Source organism: Hetaerina americana, unplaced genomic scaffold (assembly GCF_022747635.1).
Source record: "Hetaerina americana unplaced genomic scaffold, ioHetAmer1.1.p SCAF_24, whole genome shotgun sequence".
Classification (NCBI taxonomy): Eukaryota; Metazoa; Arthropoda; class Insecta; order Odonata; family Calopterygidae; genus Hetaerina; species Hetaerina americana.
In genome coordinates this window covers 7,192,427-7,210,624 of record NW_027286808.1, presented here as the reverse complement: position 1 = coordinate 7,210,624, position 18,198 = coordinate 7,192,427, and the positions used below count along the sequence as shown (strand labels likewise).

General features: G+C 42.0%; 1 non-coding gene across 1 annotated transcript; it reads left to right on the top strand.

Moving 5' to 3' along the window:
• Positions 1-2,025: 2,025 nt before the first annotated feature.
• On the top strand, positions 2,026-2,097 carry TRNAD-GUC (transfer RNA aspartic acid (anticodon GUC)). Its single transcript has one exon. It is a non-coding gene; the product is annotated as a tRNA-Asp (tRNA).
• Positions 2,098-18,198: the final 16,101 nt, after the last annotated feature.

The following is an 18,198-nucleotide window of genomic DNA, read 5'->3' as shown; positions in this document are numbered from 1 at the left end:
TATGTGTGGATGTAACTCAAGTGGAGAAATAATCTATGACCCCATACTTTTCTTTACTGTCTGAAGGGAAAATAGTGGATTGATCATAGGAATGAATGCCTGGTAACTAGTGTGAGTAGAGCCTATCCGATAGGCAGAATGGTCTCCAGCTCAACCTAACACCCTTCAACGATTGAGAGAGCTATACATATTCAACTCAAAAGAAAACGGCTCCTTTTTTGCAATAAAATGTGCATGATCATTTGAATTTTATTCACTTTTTGTTCTTTTCATGTTCTACTCTTTCAATATTTCTTGAAAGTCAATATATTTTTCATTGTCGATAAGGAAAACAATTTTTTAAATCTTATACGTGCATCGGGCAAATCTATTCACGCTTTGAAGGATATATTGAGTGATTCGTATGAAAAAAATTCATACGGGTGAAGTTCTCTCAATTTCACCGGATCATGTCCTCATGGGTGAGGTTTCCAAGTTTTACTTCGCCCAAAATTGGCCAGGAAGGCGCAAGATCAAGCTCAAAAATATGATGCATTGACCTCCATTCCAGTTTCTTTTCAAGTTATCAAATATTTATTACTTGGTTAACATTTGGCACTGACTTTTTTATTTCGTTGGCCCTTCGTTGAGGAAATTGAAAAGGGCGCATCAACTAATCCGTAACTAAAATAGTACTAGTAAGTTTCGACATAACAAATGATAAGAAGCGCCAATGTGCCGAATTGAATATCATTTTATCACATTTGCTTTACAGAGGTCTCTAATATGTGTAGTCATCAGAATCACACACGAATGCTCTGCAGACACGAGTGTTGAAATACATATTTATGCAGCGACTTTCTATCGATATTATGAGGATATTCACAGCGATAAAGTGAGCATAAAATTAATTAAATCAAAAATTGTTATTATAAGATTTAAAGGGGTGTTTTACCGTCTTTAGTCGCTGGACCTGTTGCGTAGCCAGTGACCCCTCGGAAGAAATCTGCATCTTCACTGTGGTCAGGCAATTTGCCTACAGTCTGAGATTCAATCAAATTCATTGACTTTTTACATGAAATTTAATTAATAACATATGTTAAATTTTCCAATTCCGTTTATCGGTACACGGATATCTCTGGTTGATTTTCAACGGGCAATTCCATTAGGATTAACTAAATTTTTCATGCACGAACTTTTCCGTTTGGAACAAATTTGTGGGGCCTTTCTTTTAATTAAGATTTATTGACGTGGTATCCCCCTGGAAATAAATTAAATAGCAACGAATATCTTATATTGTTGAAATTATGCAATATGATCACTAATAAATGGTCTTTTACAACGTATAGCGATCCAACCCTTTTTTCATGTACAAATCCGAAGACATATTCTACTACTAATTTTTCATTGCATTAGCTTGATCAAGTTCATTGAGCTGCTTTCACATGTTACATGTATTTCAAATGTCGACCGCGTCCTTGCGATACTGAAATGCCTAATTTCAGCGAACTCTGCTCTTAAATGGCAATTGACAATTAGAGCTCACAAAATTAAAAGTAAAATTGAATTCAATGGGACTACTCCTTATTCTGAATAAATATTACGAATGTCTAGTGTCTTCTCGACTTGTTCTCATGAATAATGCAGTTAAAATTGGCGCTGATGTATCAAATGCATGTTATCACCTATAGCGTCATTTTAGCACGGCAGTCTTCTTATTCATTAGTATTTACTTCAAAGCAACAGTGGTAGTTTAAATAGAAAAAATCTGTTCGATGCACATGTATTGTCATAGGATAGCCAAACAGGCTTTCTACATTTAGGGAAACGCAGGCATTTATTTCTTTTTAAAATGCCTCACGCTCGTCTTAAAACTAATATCCGATGACGGCCAACGTTCCTGTATTTCACAAGCTTTTGATACTCGTATGAAACAATTTATTTAGGAGATTAGATGAAATAACTTCCAAAAGCACACCCAATACTAGGAGAAACGAAATAAGAAACTTCTATAAATTGTGTTTTAAGTCCTCTTCGGCGTAGCAGTCCTCGGTAGTATAGTGGTCAGTATCCCCGCCTGTCACGCGGGAGACCGGGGTTCGATTCCCCGCCGGGGAGATTTTTTTTCATTTCAATTTATTTAGTTTTTAATTTGTAGTTATCAGAAATCTTATGTTCATTAATTTTTGTTGAAGGAATTCATTTCTTTGTCAATCAAACGGTCTGATATTTTGAAAGCATCACTATTAATACACGTCCTTGTTTTTCAACGTAATTATGAATTTGGTACCCTAGTAGTATTGACTCAACACCGTTCATCCTTGTCTGAATGAAAGCTTTCTTGCATGCCGAAGATGAAATCAATAAATTCACTTCATACTTTGGGACATCTCACGGGTCGCCAGTGTGTCGAGTAATTCTATGCCATTCATTGCCGAAATTGAACTCATGTCAAATTAAAGGTTATTTGGTCTTGTTTTCCCTCAGGTGGAGCATTAATTTCAAATATATCGCGACTCTAGTTTTCAACTTTTAGTATTCTCACTATTTATGCCTCCGTTCCATCGGATTTATGACTATTTTATTGAAGGAATTAAATATTTCTTGTCCATTAAAATGTATATTGACAAAGAAATATTGTATTTCTAGGACAGTTTTATAGGAAATAAAAACAAATAGATCATTTAACTCACGTCCATTAATAAAAACGCAATTCGATATTTTGATGGACTTTAAATTTTGCTCAAACGTTCAGTGTTGGAAGTATTTGGTGCATTCTCTCTCAGATGGTCACAATCAAAAACACAATTTGAAACTTGGATATGAGACATTTTTCTATTCGAATATTTTAATTGCCGTCGCATATTTCCAATGCCATTTTAGTATGTAGTAAGCTATTGTATCGTGTCGTGACAAGGTCCTAGCTGAAAATATTCGCTTTATTGCATTTCTGTACACAATTTGAACCCCACTCATGACTTTATATTTCGTGCAATTTTCAATGTTATAGGAGAATAGAGTAGAAGAGTGTAAGGAAAGAAACTAACGAAAGCGCTGATTAGAGGTAGCTATGAAATTAAATTCGATGCTTTTGGTTCATGCTTGGTCATAAAAGGATGTATAAGAAAATACCTGATGCAAGGAGCAAATTATTTTTCATACCTGTAGGGCTCATGCCTGTAACATGAAATATTAATTTAAAATAACCTTCCGATTGACATAATTACATTACGACAAAGTTGAAACAGCAGTGTTATTGCTCATTTTCTTCTCTCATTGTATAAATACCAATAAAGAAAAGTCCTTCATTGATGCAGATTTCAACAGTTTTCGATTATGTAAACTTCTTAGAGCATCTTTCCCTCACGTATTACGTAAATTAAAAATACCATTTAAGTTGATTGTAGCAGACATATTTGATAAAACAGCGTAAATGAAACGATTTCATAAGCGACTGATTTTTTAGATTAATTATAAATCCAATGTTGCGCCAACACGCTTTAAGTAATTTTAGGTTTTAACGAAGACCTATCCCGGCGGTGTTGAATATTTTTCAGAGGTATCTCGATCCCTACTTGAGGTGCTTTGTGGAGGGCACTTTGAGTGAGTACGCCGTCCGTCGGATGGGACGTTAAACTGCGGACCCCTTGGCGCCTTTCGTAAAGAGTAGGCTAATGCCGACGCCGGGTTTCTCTCCACCCTTCATCCTTTCCTATCCATCCCCTATGGCGCAAATGACCTCAGCTGTCGGTCGCCTCCCCTCAAAACTACTACTACTACTACGAAGACCTATCATTCCGGTGGTAACGGACTGCGATTTGGGGAGACAATTTTACAAAAAATGATTATTAGAATCCAGTGAACAGCTTGTGTGACTGATGAAGAACACTTAACGGGTAATGGGATGGATAAGAGAAGAATTAAAAGTTACATGGAATGTATTTACAAGACGAGGAGCAAAATAGTCGGATGTATTCTTTGGGTGTAGAAGGTTACACGAAGTAGTGCAATTAGAAAAAAAGGTAATTTTCAAAGACGAATAATGAGAGACAAGTCGCTGATTAACCCTTGAGCGGGCAAGCTGATGCGAGTATAGTATGCTCACTGCTATCACTGACAGTTAAATAGTTGAGAAGTTGTTTTACTGCAATGCTCTCGTCACATCATTGTAATAATATTTATCAGAGCTCCTTTTATCATAGATATGCATCTATCCACGCGTGGATTTCGTTCCAAAGTAATAAAGTTGTAATTAGTGGGGCTCGGCTACCTTTCCTCATCCATTATTCGAACATGGTCATGTCATTGGAGAGCTCGCCTCTGGATTCATTGTACTCGTACCACTGTTTCTTTCATATCTATCACTGTCTATAATCTTCATTTTTTCTGACTTACACATCCTGGCTCCTCTCTTTTCCCCGTGTTCAGCTTGTATTTTAATTTTCAGGCATTTACTCTTAGTCAAGCTCTCTGTCCCATAAGTCAGTATGTTCTTTACTGTTGTTTGCAGGATTATATTCCTTATCTCCTTTGACAGAATATACTCCATAGAAACCCATTTAATATTTTAATTACGCCTTGAGAGCCTTACGTTCCCTGTATCCTACATCGTATTCACGCCTTGCGGATTCGTGAATAATCGAACCAAAATTGTTTCACTATTTTACTACCGTGATGGTTCCTTGTCGCAGATAAAGATCTCATCCATATTCTCCAAATACCAGATATTCGATTTTCTTCATGTTCACTCGACATTATCCTCCTTCAAATACTGCGATAGTTGTCTTTTTTAATAAACTTAGCATCCTGCCGGCCTTGAACAATAAATCGGAGGACGCGCTCGGAAATAGGGGACCACTTTGTTCCCGCGAGAAATAATGGCCCGAGGATTGTGTCAACAGCCGCGATGTCGGGCCGCCAAGTGGAGCCATTGTCGGCGAGCCGTAGAAAAGTAAAGAGAGACGAGGGGTTGGCGACCGCGACGGGCGACAATTTCCTCTGGGTTGTTGCTGCTGGGAGTGATTTCCTAGCCGAAAGATTGAATGGTTCCTGCGGGGTGGTGTGGTGGAAGTTTGCGGAAGGGGGGGAGGGGTTCAGGGAGTGGAGATAGGAGGAGCGACCAGGGCCGTCGGCGGAGGTGGGAATAAAACCGGGAACTTTCTCCTGGTCCCATTTTCTTCTCCCCCTCCGGTCAGATTTTCTCGTCTTGTTTCGCCCCGCGGCCATGATGCCTTCTAGACCGCGCGGGTACACTGTACGTATAACACGCAGACGCGTGCACACCCGCTCCCAATGGTCCCCCACCGAAGGGGGTCATGGAGAGAAGCAATGAGTTATTAATTCCTGAGTCAGCTTTTTCCACTCCCCCCACATATCATACACTCTTTTCTCCACCGCCAGTGTTTCCGTTTTACGATACATGCCTTTTAAATGCTGGTTTCCTCGCCCGTCTTCGTCACAATTTGGCGTACAGCCGAGCGGAGCACGTTCTCGCCTTGGGCCCTTCTGCGGTTATACAAGGATGTGGCGTTTGGGTTATCGACCTTTTGAGGAATCATATTATTTTGCATGTAAAGGTGAGATGAGGGGTTTGAACAAGAAGGTAGGAGAGGGGAAGGGGTGGGTGGTTCTGGCTTTTTTGAAAAAAAAATAATAATTTCGCAACACATCTCCAGGTTATGCGTTTGACTTTAATCTCTCTTCGAAAGTTGAAATGCGCGCTCCAATCCGACACCGTAATCGCCAGTTTTGAATCATACACTTCTGAAACAGGCATACAGGCATTGTTCCGCGAATAGTAGAGGGGAGTGAGAGCGGGGGATGACGGAGTGAACCTGAGCTTCATATGAACGTAGCTCTCGGACGTGCCTGGCGTAATATTGTTCTGTAATGGGAGAGGTCAATTAGCCGGAGAAAATTGTCGTTTGTGTTTGATTGCATGCACTTCCTTCGAAATTAGTGCACAAACCCTCTCACTAATTTACAGTTCGAAACCCGAATCCATTCGTAATTGAATCCCCCAGCTCCATCTCCTTCACGAGGATAATTTTCCCTCTTTGAAGTGGGAAATGGATCGGTATTGCGAAATGAGAATGCTCTGGTGAAATTAATGCATTGGATTGATTGCACAAACCGTAGTGATTCGTACGGATGGAAATGTGTTATGTGCCGATAGCAAATCCGCCTTTAGCACGCTTACCGACAGATGTAGCCGGGCGGGCATTTTAAATGATTTAAACTCACTTTCGCGACTTGGTTATCGGCATTACGTCATACGCCATTTCTCCTTTAGGTTCAAACCATAAATTTCGGTATTTTTACTGATAAAAATAAGAATAAATTTCTGTTTTTAGTAACTATTTATTTCTCCAAGGAAGCGCTTCAGGCAACGGATGTAGATTTGCCAACACTCATTGATACTTCTTATGAAAACCCTCTAGGATGAGATCTGACATTATTTTTTTCGCACTGTTGCTTTCTGAATTTCGCTGTACGCTTTCCGAATTTTCGTCCAGGTAAATAGGATATTTTTAATTAATTTATAAAAAAGTGGCATATAGTATAATGAAAGGAGAAACTTTGTAATTCCACATAGATTTATTCGACGGACGACCTAGGTTTCGACGTGGCACGTCATCATCAGGTACATTTTGTAAAGAAGACAGAGAATATATAGTCACACAAATTGGGGGGGTGGGTTGGGGGGGGGGGGAAGGCGAGAAGAGAGACAACTCCCCGGTCTGAGGTGAGGGTTAGGGGGTGGAAGAGGGGAAAAAACCCAGGGGGGGTGTTGGCCCGGAGGTGGTTAAGGGGGTTGAGAGCAAGGGGCTAGAAGAAAGGAAAGGATTAGGAACTCCGTCAACTCAGGAAGGGGGAGGTGGTGAAGGGGACGCGTGGATCAGGAGGGGGAGGGGAAACCCAGAATATACGTAAAAACGCTGTATTAAGAGCCGGTAGGGGAGGAGGTAAGGTAGGTGGGGTGTCATTAGGTGTGGAAGGAAGGAAGGTCTAGAAGGGGGGAGTGGGAAGGGTACAAGATTTCGTTAACAATGGTAACCTTATTCTTAACACATTTCAAAATTTCAAATTGCTCTAGCGCGTCAAGCCTTTGTCCTTTCTTCTCAAAATGTAAGAACTCTGGCACAAAATCACTCCGATGATTCTCGTCCAGCAGATGTTTGGCAAAGAGAGACGCCGAGTCCTTATTTTTGACGCACGATTGGTGTTCCTTGATCCTCTCTTTAAACTTTCTCCCAGTCTGGCCGATGTATCCTGCTCCACATTGACAATTTAATTTATAAACACCACTTTTCTCACTTGTAGGGATTCTGTCTTTGGTATGAGAAATTAAATTCCTCATGCAATGTTTGTTATAAAACGCTAGTCTAATTTTGTCTTTGGGGATTTTTCTGCATACCCTCAGGGATAATGGGCCTAAATAGAGAAACCTTCTCCATTGAGCCCTTGATATATCGCTAGGTATAGACCCATAAATACTGTTTCTGGCTAACTTGGACATTTTCCTCTTATAAAGTTTGTCTATTAGTTTTTCCGGGTAGCCATTGTTTACTGCTATTGTCTTAATAATATTAAGTTCCTTTAAAACGCTGGAAACCGTCATTGGTATTGAAGTTAGTCTATTGATCATGGAATGAAATGCTGCAAGTTTTTGTGAAAAGCAATGTCTGGAGGTGGAGTGAATAACATGGTCCGTGTATGTGTCTTTCCTAAATATGGAAAATTGCGATTTCTCATGGGATCTTGAAATGCAGATATCTAGAAAATTCAGGCAACCGTTTACTTCCTTTTCTATGGAAAATTGAATATTGGATTTTAATGAATTTAAGTGGGAGAGGAAATTGTCTAATTGTCTATCTGTCCCGGACCAGACACATAAAACATCGTCCACATACCTGTGCCAGCTAACTACGTTCTTGGTGAGGGGGTGGGGAGAGGAAAATAAGTCCTTTTCGAATGCGTCCATGTAAATATCTGCTAAGACAGGGGACAGGGGAGAGCCCATGGCTAAACCATTGGACTGTTTGTAGAACTGTCCGTTGAAGACGAAATAATTCTGGGAGACGCACAAGGAGAGAAGAAGACACAGTTCATAGGCAATGGGAGTCGAGATGGACTTCCGAAGGAGGATGTCTTGCGCTAGGTTCACGGCTACATCTACATCTACATCTACATAATACCCCGCAAGCCGCCGCAAGGGCGTGTGGCGGGGGGTGTTAGGTCACCAACCGTAAAAACGAAAAATACCACATGCAAAAAACAACACGGAAAATTACACCCCAGCAGCGCACACACTCATGCAAAACTCCCTCCATCCAATACTCATGCAAACACATACACCGCCAAACAACAAAAAACTGCACCCCAGGATACAGCACGAAAGCCATCCTAAAACACGCAAGCCAGGACACAACAAGCAAGAATGTGAAACATCACTACCACATGAAAATGCACCACAAAACACTCAACCCCCCAAAGAGACAGTAAAAGGAAGGGAATTCGACCCAACGTTGCAGGTAGCAGGAATTTCCCCCCGCGGAGAGGGACGAGGGATTGAAAGGGAAACTTAAAAACAGATGAACAGAACACGAATGAGGTCATTCGGAAAGAATGGGTTATTATAACAAAACACATAAGGTTAGTGGAGGAGCATGCATTTAAGTAGAACTAATTATTTTTTAGACACTGAAGGGTGGCAAGTGGAATTTTTACTATCTATAATCCTACAGTTCTATCCCGTATTGTCCGTGGGAAGAAGGAGTCCTTGCGTCGGCTAGTCCTGGCATCTATTTCCCGAATTTTATATGCATGATCCATACTTTCGGGTTCACGTTGGTACATCTACATCTACATAATACCCCGCAAGCCGCCGCAAGGGCGTGTGGCGGGGGGTGTTAGGTCACCAACCGTAAAAGAGAAAAATACCACATGCTAAAAAAAAAAAACCACGGAAAATTACACCCACAGCAGCGCACACACTCATGCAAAAATCCCTTCATCCAATACTCATGCAAACACATATACCGCAAAACAACTAAAAAACTGCACCCCATGATGCAGCACGAAAGACATTCTACAACACGGAAGCCAGGACACAACAAGCAAGAAATTGAAACATCACTACCACATGAAAATGCACCACGAAACACTCTACCCCCAAAGAGTCTCTAATTGGCAGGGAATGCGACCCAACGTTGCAGGTAGCAGGAATTTGCCCCCGCGGAGAGGGACGAGGGATTGAAAGGGAAACTTAAAAACAGATGAACGGAACACGAATGAGGTCATTCGGAAAGAATGGGTTATTATAGCAAAACATAAGGTTAGTGGAAGAGATGCATTTAAATACAACTAATTATTTTTTAGACGCTGAGGGTGGCAAGTGGAATTTTTGCTATCTATAACCCTGCAGTTGCTATCCCGTATTGTCCGTGGGAAGAAGGAGTCCTTGAGTCGGCTAGTTCTGGCATCTATTTCCCGAATTTTATATGCATGATCCAAGCGACCAATGTATGTAGGAGTACGAATAATTTGCGAGACCTCGGTGCTGAAACATGCGGATCTAAATTTATTTAATAATTTCAATCTTGCATTGAATCGTCTCTCAGCCAATGATTCCCACCCCAAATCCATGAGCATTTCGGTGACGCTTTGCGTTTTATCGTAGGAATTTTTTACAAAACGGGCTGCCCGGCGTTGAACCTTCTCAATTTCCCGAATGAGACCTTTTTCACTCGGATCCCACACGCTGCATGCGTATTCTAAATGAGGCCTTACAAGAGCGTGGTAACAACGTTCCTTGACCTTCGAGTCACTTTTGCCGACAATGCGTCTAATGAATCCCAATTTTTTATATGCTTGACCGCAGACTTTACGTATGTGAGTCCCCCAAGTTAAGTCTTTTGTGAATGTGACACCTAGGTATTTCACCGTATCAACTACTGCTAGGTCACCTCCAGCTAATTTGTAAGCAAATCCCGTTGATCTTTTAAAGAAATTTACCACTGAACATTTATTATAATTTAGAGTCAATCCCCAGTTAGAACACCATTTAGTAATGCAATCTAAATCCTGCTCTAAAATAAAACGATCCTCATCCCCAGATATCTCCCGATAGATCACCGTGTCATCCGCGAACATCCTAATTTTACTTTTCACTTCGCGGTTCAAATCGTTAACAAAAATCAAGAAAAGCAACGGCCCGATCACACTTCCCTGAGGTACCCCCGACGTGACTCGAACGCTGTCGGAACTAGCGCCATCAAGGACTACCCTCTGTTCCCGCTCCGAAAGAAAATCTTTAACCCAACTTATGGCGCCCTTATTTATACCCGCGACCTTTAATTTATGAATGAGTTTACCATGTGGGACCTTATCAAATGCCTTTTGAAAATCTAAGAAGATGGCATCCACTTGCCTACCTCTCTCACCCGATAAAAGTAAATCATGTGTAAATAATCCTAATTGGGTTTCGCAGGAGCGAGTTTTCCTGAATCCGTGTTGATTGTCACTTAAAAAGTTAATATTGTCAAGGTGTCTCATTATTGAACTGACAATTATGTGCTCTAAGATTTTGCAACAGATAGAAGTGAGAGATATAGGTCTGTAATTACTGGGATCCTCCCTGTCACCACCTTTAAAAATAGGCGTTATTTGCGCGGTTTTCCAAATCTTGGGTACTTTGCACTCTGTGAGGGATTTTTTAAATATAAATTCAAGGTACGGGGCAATGTTTGGAGCTAAATGTTTAATCACCCTAGCTGGTATATTTTCGGGACCCGGGGATTTGTTGGGTTTAATCTCGTTAAGCAATTTTAGAATTCCTTGTTGGTCCACTGTTATTTTTTCCATGGGTGGAGTATGCATTGTTTCTTGGAGATATGCGGTGGCAACATCATTCGAGAAAACGCTTTGGAAGAATGAATTTAGGATGTTAGCTTTACCCTCACTGTCTGTATGAATTATATTGCTACCATCCCTTAAGCAAGCCACGGTTTGTTTACTCCCATTTACTTCCCTAACATATGACCAGAAAGCTTTGGGGTCAGTGTCCAAGTGCTCGCAAAGTACTTTGCGTTTAAAGTCCAGTAAAGCGCTACGTAATTTTGTTTTGGTTTCAATTTTAGAGGATCTATATGTGTCCCATAATTGTTTATTCTCAGGGGATGATGTGTTCACACCTGCCCTCTTTACCCTAGAGTGTAGCATTCTCTGCTTTCGAAGGGCTTTTCTAACGTCTTTATTGTACCACCTGGGGTCGCGATTTGCTTTAACGTATTTTATAGGTATGAAATCTACGATTCCTTTTTGCATGATATTGACAAATTCTGTCCAAGTTTCTTCCACGTTGACATGACTTAAGCGGGTTTTGAACTCGGGTAGTGAAGAGTTTAATTGATTGGCAAAAGATTCAAAGTCTGCTTTGTGGTAATTATAAATTTTTCTTTTTGGTTTAACAATAATTTTTATTTCTATGTCCAAGTGGACATTAATTGCTCTATGGTCACTCAAGCCCTCATCAGTTGATACACTAATAATACGTTCAGGCGTGTTTGTAAGAAATAGATCCAATATGTTCTTTCCACGGGTGGGCATGCGTACTGCTTGATGGAGGGAGTTTCTTTGCACCAATTTTATCATGGAATTGCAAGATTCGCGATCGCGGGTCCCAGATTTAACGATATTGTTGTCCCAATCTATACCAGGGAGATTAAAGTCGCCACCAATTATGTTTATGCTGTTATTATATTTACGTGTAAAATTGTAAATTTGATCGTTGAGGGTGTGAAGTGTTTTCAAATCTGAGTCTGGAGGTCTGTAGAAAGAGCATAAATTTATGTTGGGTTGATTGGTCCGTATTAAGGTGCACCAAACACTTTCTATGTTATTATTTTCAAATGAAACTTGTCTGCTTTCAAAATGACTTTTAACTGCCACGAAAACCCCTCCTCCGGGTCTTGTATCTCTATCGTGTCGGTAAACTTTGAAATCTATTGGGAAAATTTCTTGGTCGTTTATGTCATTGCACAGCCAACTCTCTGTGCCTATTACTATATCAGCGGAATGAGTTTGGATAATGTGTTCTAGATCCGCTGATTTGTTCTTGAGGCTTCTGCAATTTATAACAAGTATAGTTAAATTATTTTGATGTTGAATAACGTCCTTATTTGTGCCTGACTGTAATTTAGGACGCCTTTGTGGGGAAGTGCGTGTCACATGTCTTTCTAAATCAATGCCAGTTTTGTCGGTGACTTTTATATTTTTGTTAATAATATTATACGCGCTATCCCCAGATGTTATTGACCCACTAAGTGACCTGCCCTCTATCCTAAAAAAGGCCTACAGTGGTCGAGTATCCTATCCGCTACCTTACTCGCCGCTTCCGCCGTGTAATGGACCCCAGATCGGTTAAGGGGAGTCCTGCAAGATCGGAGGGTTGGTCTGAGGTCGACGAAGGAGGCTCCTATGTCCGAGCAGAATCTCGATAGTCTCTGGTTTATGCCTTCCACTCGGCTCCAAACCAGAGACCCGCGATCCTCCCTCGGAACGATGCTGCAGACCGTTAGTCCCAGCCGAACCCCCTCGACGCCCTGGACGCGCTTCACCTCGGAGCTCAGTTCCCTAAGGGAACGGAGGACCTCCTCGGATCCACGGTCCGTGACGTCGTTGGTGCCCACATGGGCCACGACCTGCAGCCTAGAGCACTTCGTGCCTTTGACCGCCGCCTCGATTGCCTTCGTCACCTGAGGGACTCCTCCGCCTGGTATACACCAGGCGGTCACCCGTTGATCGGCGCCTACGCGGCGCGCCCTTTCCCTCAATGGAACCATTACACGACGGACATTCGAGCTACATCTACATCTACATCTACATAATACCCCGCAAGCCGCCGCAAGGGCGTGTGGCGGGGGGTGTTAGGTCACCAACCGTAAAAACGAAAAATACCACATGCAAAAAACAACACGGAAAATTACACCCCAGCAGCGCACACACTCATGCAAAACTCCCTCCATCCAATACTCATGCAAACACATACACCGCCAAACAACAAAAAACTGCACCCCAGGATACAGCACGAAAGCCATCCTAAAACACGCAAGCCAGGACACAACAAGCAAGAATGTGAAACATCACTACCACATGAAAATGCACCACAAAACACTCAACCCCCCAAGGAGACAGTAAAAGGAAGGGAATTCGACCCAACGTTGCAGGTAGCAGGAATTTCCCCCCGCCGGGAGGGAAGAGGGACTGAAAGGGAAACTTAAAAACAGATGAACAGAACACGAATGAGGTCATTCGGAAAGAATGGGTTATTATAACAAAACACATAAGGTTAGTGGAGGAGCATGCATTTAAGTAGAACTAATTATTTTTTAGACACTGAAGGGTGGCAAGTGGAATTTTTACTATCTATAATCCTACAGTTGCTATCCCGTATTGTCCGTGGGAAGAAGGAGTCCTTGAGTCGGCTAGTCCTGGCATCTATTTCCCGAATTTTATATGCATGATCCAAGCGACCAATGTATGTAGGAGTACGAATAATCTGCGAGACCTCGGTGCTGAAACATGCGGATCTGAATTTATTTAATAATTTCAGTCTTGCATTGAATCGTCTCTCTTCTAATGATTCCCACCCCAAATCCATGAGCATTTCGGTAACGCTTTGCGTTTTATCGTAGGAATTTTTTACAAAACGGGCTGCCCGGCGTTGAACCTTCTCAATTTCCCGAATGAGACTTTTTTCACTCGGGTCCCACACGCTGCATGCGTATTCTAAATGAGGCCTTACAAGAGCGTGGTAACAACGTTCCTTGACCTTTGAGTCACTTTTGCCGACAATGCGTCTAATGAATCCCAATTTTTTATTTGCTTGACCGCAGACTTTACGTATGTGAGTCCCCCAAGTTAAGTCTTTAGTGAATGTGACACCTAGGTATTTTACCGTATCAACTACTGCTAGGTCACCTCCAGCTAATTTGTAAGCAAATCCCGTTGATCTTTTAAAGAAATTTACCACTGAACATTTATTATAATTTAGAGTCAATCCCCAGTTAGAACACCATTTAGTAATGCAATCTAAATCCTGCGCTAGAATAAAACGATCCTCATCCCCAGATATCTCCCGATAGATCACCGTGTCATCCGCGAACATCCTAATTTTACTTTTCACTTCGCGGTTCAAATCGTTAACAAAAATCAAGAAAAGTAACGGCCCGATCACACTTCCCTGAGGTACCCCCGACGTGACTCGAACGCTGTCGGAACTAGCGCCATCAAGGACTACCCTCTGTTCCCGCTCTGAAAGAAAATCTTTAACCCAACTTATGGCGCCCTTGTTTATACCCGCGACCTTTAATTTATGAATGAGTTTACCATGTGGGACTTTATCAAATGCCTTTTGAAAATCTAAGAAGATGGCATCCACTTGCCTACCTCTCTCACCAGATACAAGTAAATCATGTGTAAATAATCCTAATTGGGTTTCGCAGGAGCGGGTTTTCCTGAATCCGTGTTGATTGTCTCTTAAAAAGTTAATATTGTCAAGGTGTCTCATTATTGAACTGACAATTATGTGCTCTAAGATTTTACAACAGATAGAAGTGAGAGATATAGGTCTGTAATTACTGGGATCCTCCCTGTCACCACTTTTAAAAATAGGCGTTATTTGCGCGGTTTTCCAAATCTTAGGTACTTTGCACTCTGTGAGGGATTTGTTAAATATAAATTCAAGGTACGGGGCAATGTTTGGAGCTAAATGTTTAATCACCCTAGCTGGTATATTTTCGGGACCCGGGGATTTGTTGGGTTTAATCTCATTGAGTAATTTTAGAATTCCTTGTTGGTCCACTGTTATTTTTTCCATGGGTGGAGTATGTATTGCATTAATTTGTATGCATTGTATGTATTAATTCCACTTGCCACCCTCAGTGTCTAAAAAATAATTAGTTCTACTTAAATGCATGCTCCTCCACTAACCTTATGTGTTTTGTTATAATAACCCATTCTTTCCGCATGATATCATTCGTGTTCTGTTCATCTGTTTTTAAGTTTCCCTTTCAGTCCCTCTTCCCTCCCGGCGGGGGGAAATTCCTGCTACCTGCAACGTTGGGTCGAATTCCCTTCCTTTTACTGTCTCTTTGGGGGGTTGAGTGTTTTGTGGTGCATTTTCATGTGGTAGTGATGTTTCACATTCTTGCTTGTTGTGTCCTGGCTTGCGTGTTTTAGGATGGCTTTCGTGCTGTATCCTGGGGTGCAGTTTTTTGTTGTTTTGCGGTGTATGTGTTTGCATGAGTATTGGATGGAGGGAGTTTTGCATGAGTGTGTGCGCTGCTGGGGTGTAATTTTCCGTGTTGTTTTTTGCATGTGGTATTTTTCGTTTTTACGGTTGGTGACCTAACACCCCCCGCCACACGCCCTTGCGGCGGCTTGCGGGGTATTATGTAGATGTAGATGTAGAGATATTGTTTCTTGGAGATATGCGGTGGCAACATCATTCGAGAAAACGCTTTGGAAGAATGAATTTAAGATGTTAGCTTTAACCTCGCTGTCTGTATGAATTACATTGCTACAATCCCTTAAGCAAGCCACGGTTTGTTTACTCCCATTTACTTCCCTAACATATGACCAGAAAGCTTTGGGGTCAGTGTCCAAGTGCTCGCAAAGTACTTTGCGTTTAAATTCCAGTAAGGCGCTACGTAATTGTTTTTTGGTTTCAATTTTAGAGGATCTATATGTGTCCCATAATTGTGTATTCTCAGGAGATGATGTGTTCACGCCTGCCCTCTTTACCCTAGAGTGTAGCATTCTCTGCTTTCGAAGGGCTTTTCTAACGTCTTTATTGTACCACCTGGGGTCGCGATTTGCTTTAACGTATTTTATAGGTATGAAATCTACGATTCCTTTTTGCATGATATTGACAAATTCTGTCCAAGTTTCTTCCACGTTGACATGACTTAAGCGGGTTTTGAACTCGGGTAGTGAAGAGTTTAATTGATTGGCAAAAGATTCAAAGTCTGCTTTATGGTAATTATAAATTTTTCTTTTTGGTTTAACAATCTTTTTTATTGCTATGTCCAAATGGACATTAATTGCTTTGTGGTCACTCAAGCCCTCCTCAGTTGATACACTAATAATACGTTCCGGCGTGTTTGTAAGAAATAGATCCAATAGGTTTTTTCCACGGGTGGGCATGCGTACTGCTTGATGAAGGGAGTTTCTTTGAACCAATTTTATCATGGAATTGCAAGATTCGCGATCGCGGGTCCCAGATTTAACGATATTGCTGTCCCAATCTATACCTGGGAGGTTAAAGTCGCCACCAATTATGTTTATGCTGTTATTATATTTACGTGTAAACTTGTGAATTTGATCGTTGAGGGTGTGAAGTGTTTTCAAATCTGAGTCTGGAGGTCTGTAGAAAGAGCATAAATTTATGTTGGGTTGATTGGTCCGTAGTAAGGTGCACCAAACACTTTCTATGTTATTATTTTCAAATGAAACTTGCCTGCTTTCAAAATGACTTTTAACTGCCACGAAAACCCCTCCTCCGGGTCTTGTATCTCTATCGTGTCGGTAAACTTTGAAATCTATTGGGAAAATTTCTTGGTCATTAATATCATTGCACAGCCAACTCTCTGTGCCTAATACTATATCAGCGGAATGAGTTTGGATTATGTGTTCTAGATCTGCTGATTTGTTCTTGAGGCTTCTGCAATTTATAACAAGTATAGTTAAATTATTTTGATGTTGAATAACGTCCTTATTTGTGCCTGACTGTAATTTAGGACGCCTTTGTGGGGAAGTGCGTGTCACATGTCTTTCTAAATCAATGCCAGTGTTGTCAATGACTTTTATATTTTTATTAATAATATTATACGCGCTATCCCCAGATGTTATTGACCCACTAAGTGACCTGCCCTCTATCCTAAAAAAGGCCTACAGTGGTCGAGTATCCTATCCGCTACCTTACTCGCCGCTTCCGCCGTGTAATGGACCCCAGATCGGTTAAGGGGAGTCCTGCAAGATCGGAGGGTTGGTCTGAGGTCGACGAAGGAGGCTCCTATGTCCGAGCAGAATCTCCATAGTCTCTGGTTTATGCCTTCCACTCGGCTCCAAACCAGAGACCCGCGATCCTCCCTCGGAACGATGCTGCAGACCGTTAGTCCCAGCCGAACCCCCTCGACGCCCTGGACGCGCTTCACCTCGGAGCTCAGTTCCCTAAGGGAACGGAGGACCTCCTCGGATCCACGGTCCGTGACGTCGTTGGTGCCCACATGGGCCACGACCTGCAGCCTAGAGCACTTCGTGCCTTTACCTATTACTACAACTCCCTCCCTTCCCGTTCCCTGACGTCTTACCCTAGGCAGTGCCCTCGGAGTAGGGATAGGGGCTGCAGGTACGGTGGTGCTGTCATCCGACAGCACCTGGTACCTGTTGGAGACGGGGATGGTATCTGCCTCCGCAGAGTCCAATCCACGCCGCAGCGTTACCTTCCCCTTGCCCCGAGAGACGACCCTCCAATCGTCCGACCTACGGACGCGAGACACTCCCTCGTTGGGAGATGGGACACGGGGTAGGTCTCTAATCGCCCAGCCACGTGTTGCATTCGGACGAATCCGTGCACCCATATGGGCGTGGCGGGTTTTCGTATTCCCACCCCGAGCACCATCTCTCCCGAGGGGAGTCCTCCGGCCAGCGATCTCCGATCGAAGCTCCCGCACCATTCTCTCCAGCATGACAATACGGGCCCTTAAAGCCGCGCATTCGCCAGTGCCTTCGAGCATGGCAACAGGGGACCTAGATGAAGCCATCTTAAATAACAACCGAGTTCCCAACAAAAGCTAACTTGTATACGCTACGCTAAAATTTCTAAGAGGGGTTAGTTAAATTTACCTCAATCAATAAGTTACGCTTTGGAAGATAGTAAAGAAAGGAAAGAAAAAGGATGGTAAAGAAAATAAAGCACTCACCGATAACCAATTAGATTCGACGGACAAAAACCACCGCAAGCCACTACGAGTAACCACTAGGAATACCACCAAACTATTAAAAACTAATAACAAGCAACACAAAAACTAAATAAACTTAACTATTTCACAAAATTAAAGCTAACACTAAACTACACTTCACTAGGGAAGAACAAACACAGAGGTACAGAAGTATCAGCAGGCACGCAGGTAGTCTCAGGTAGGGTCGAACCGG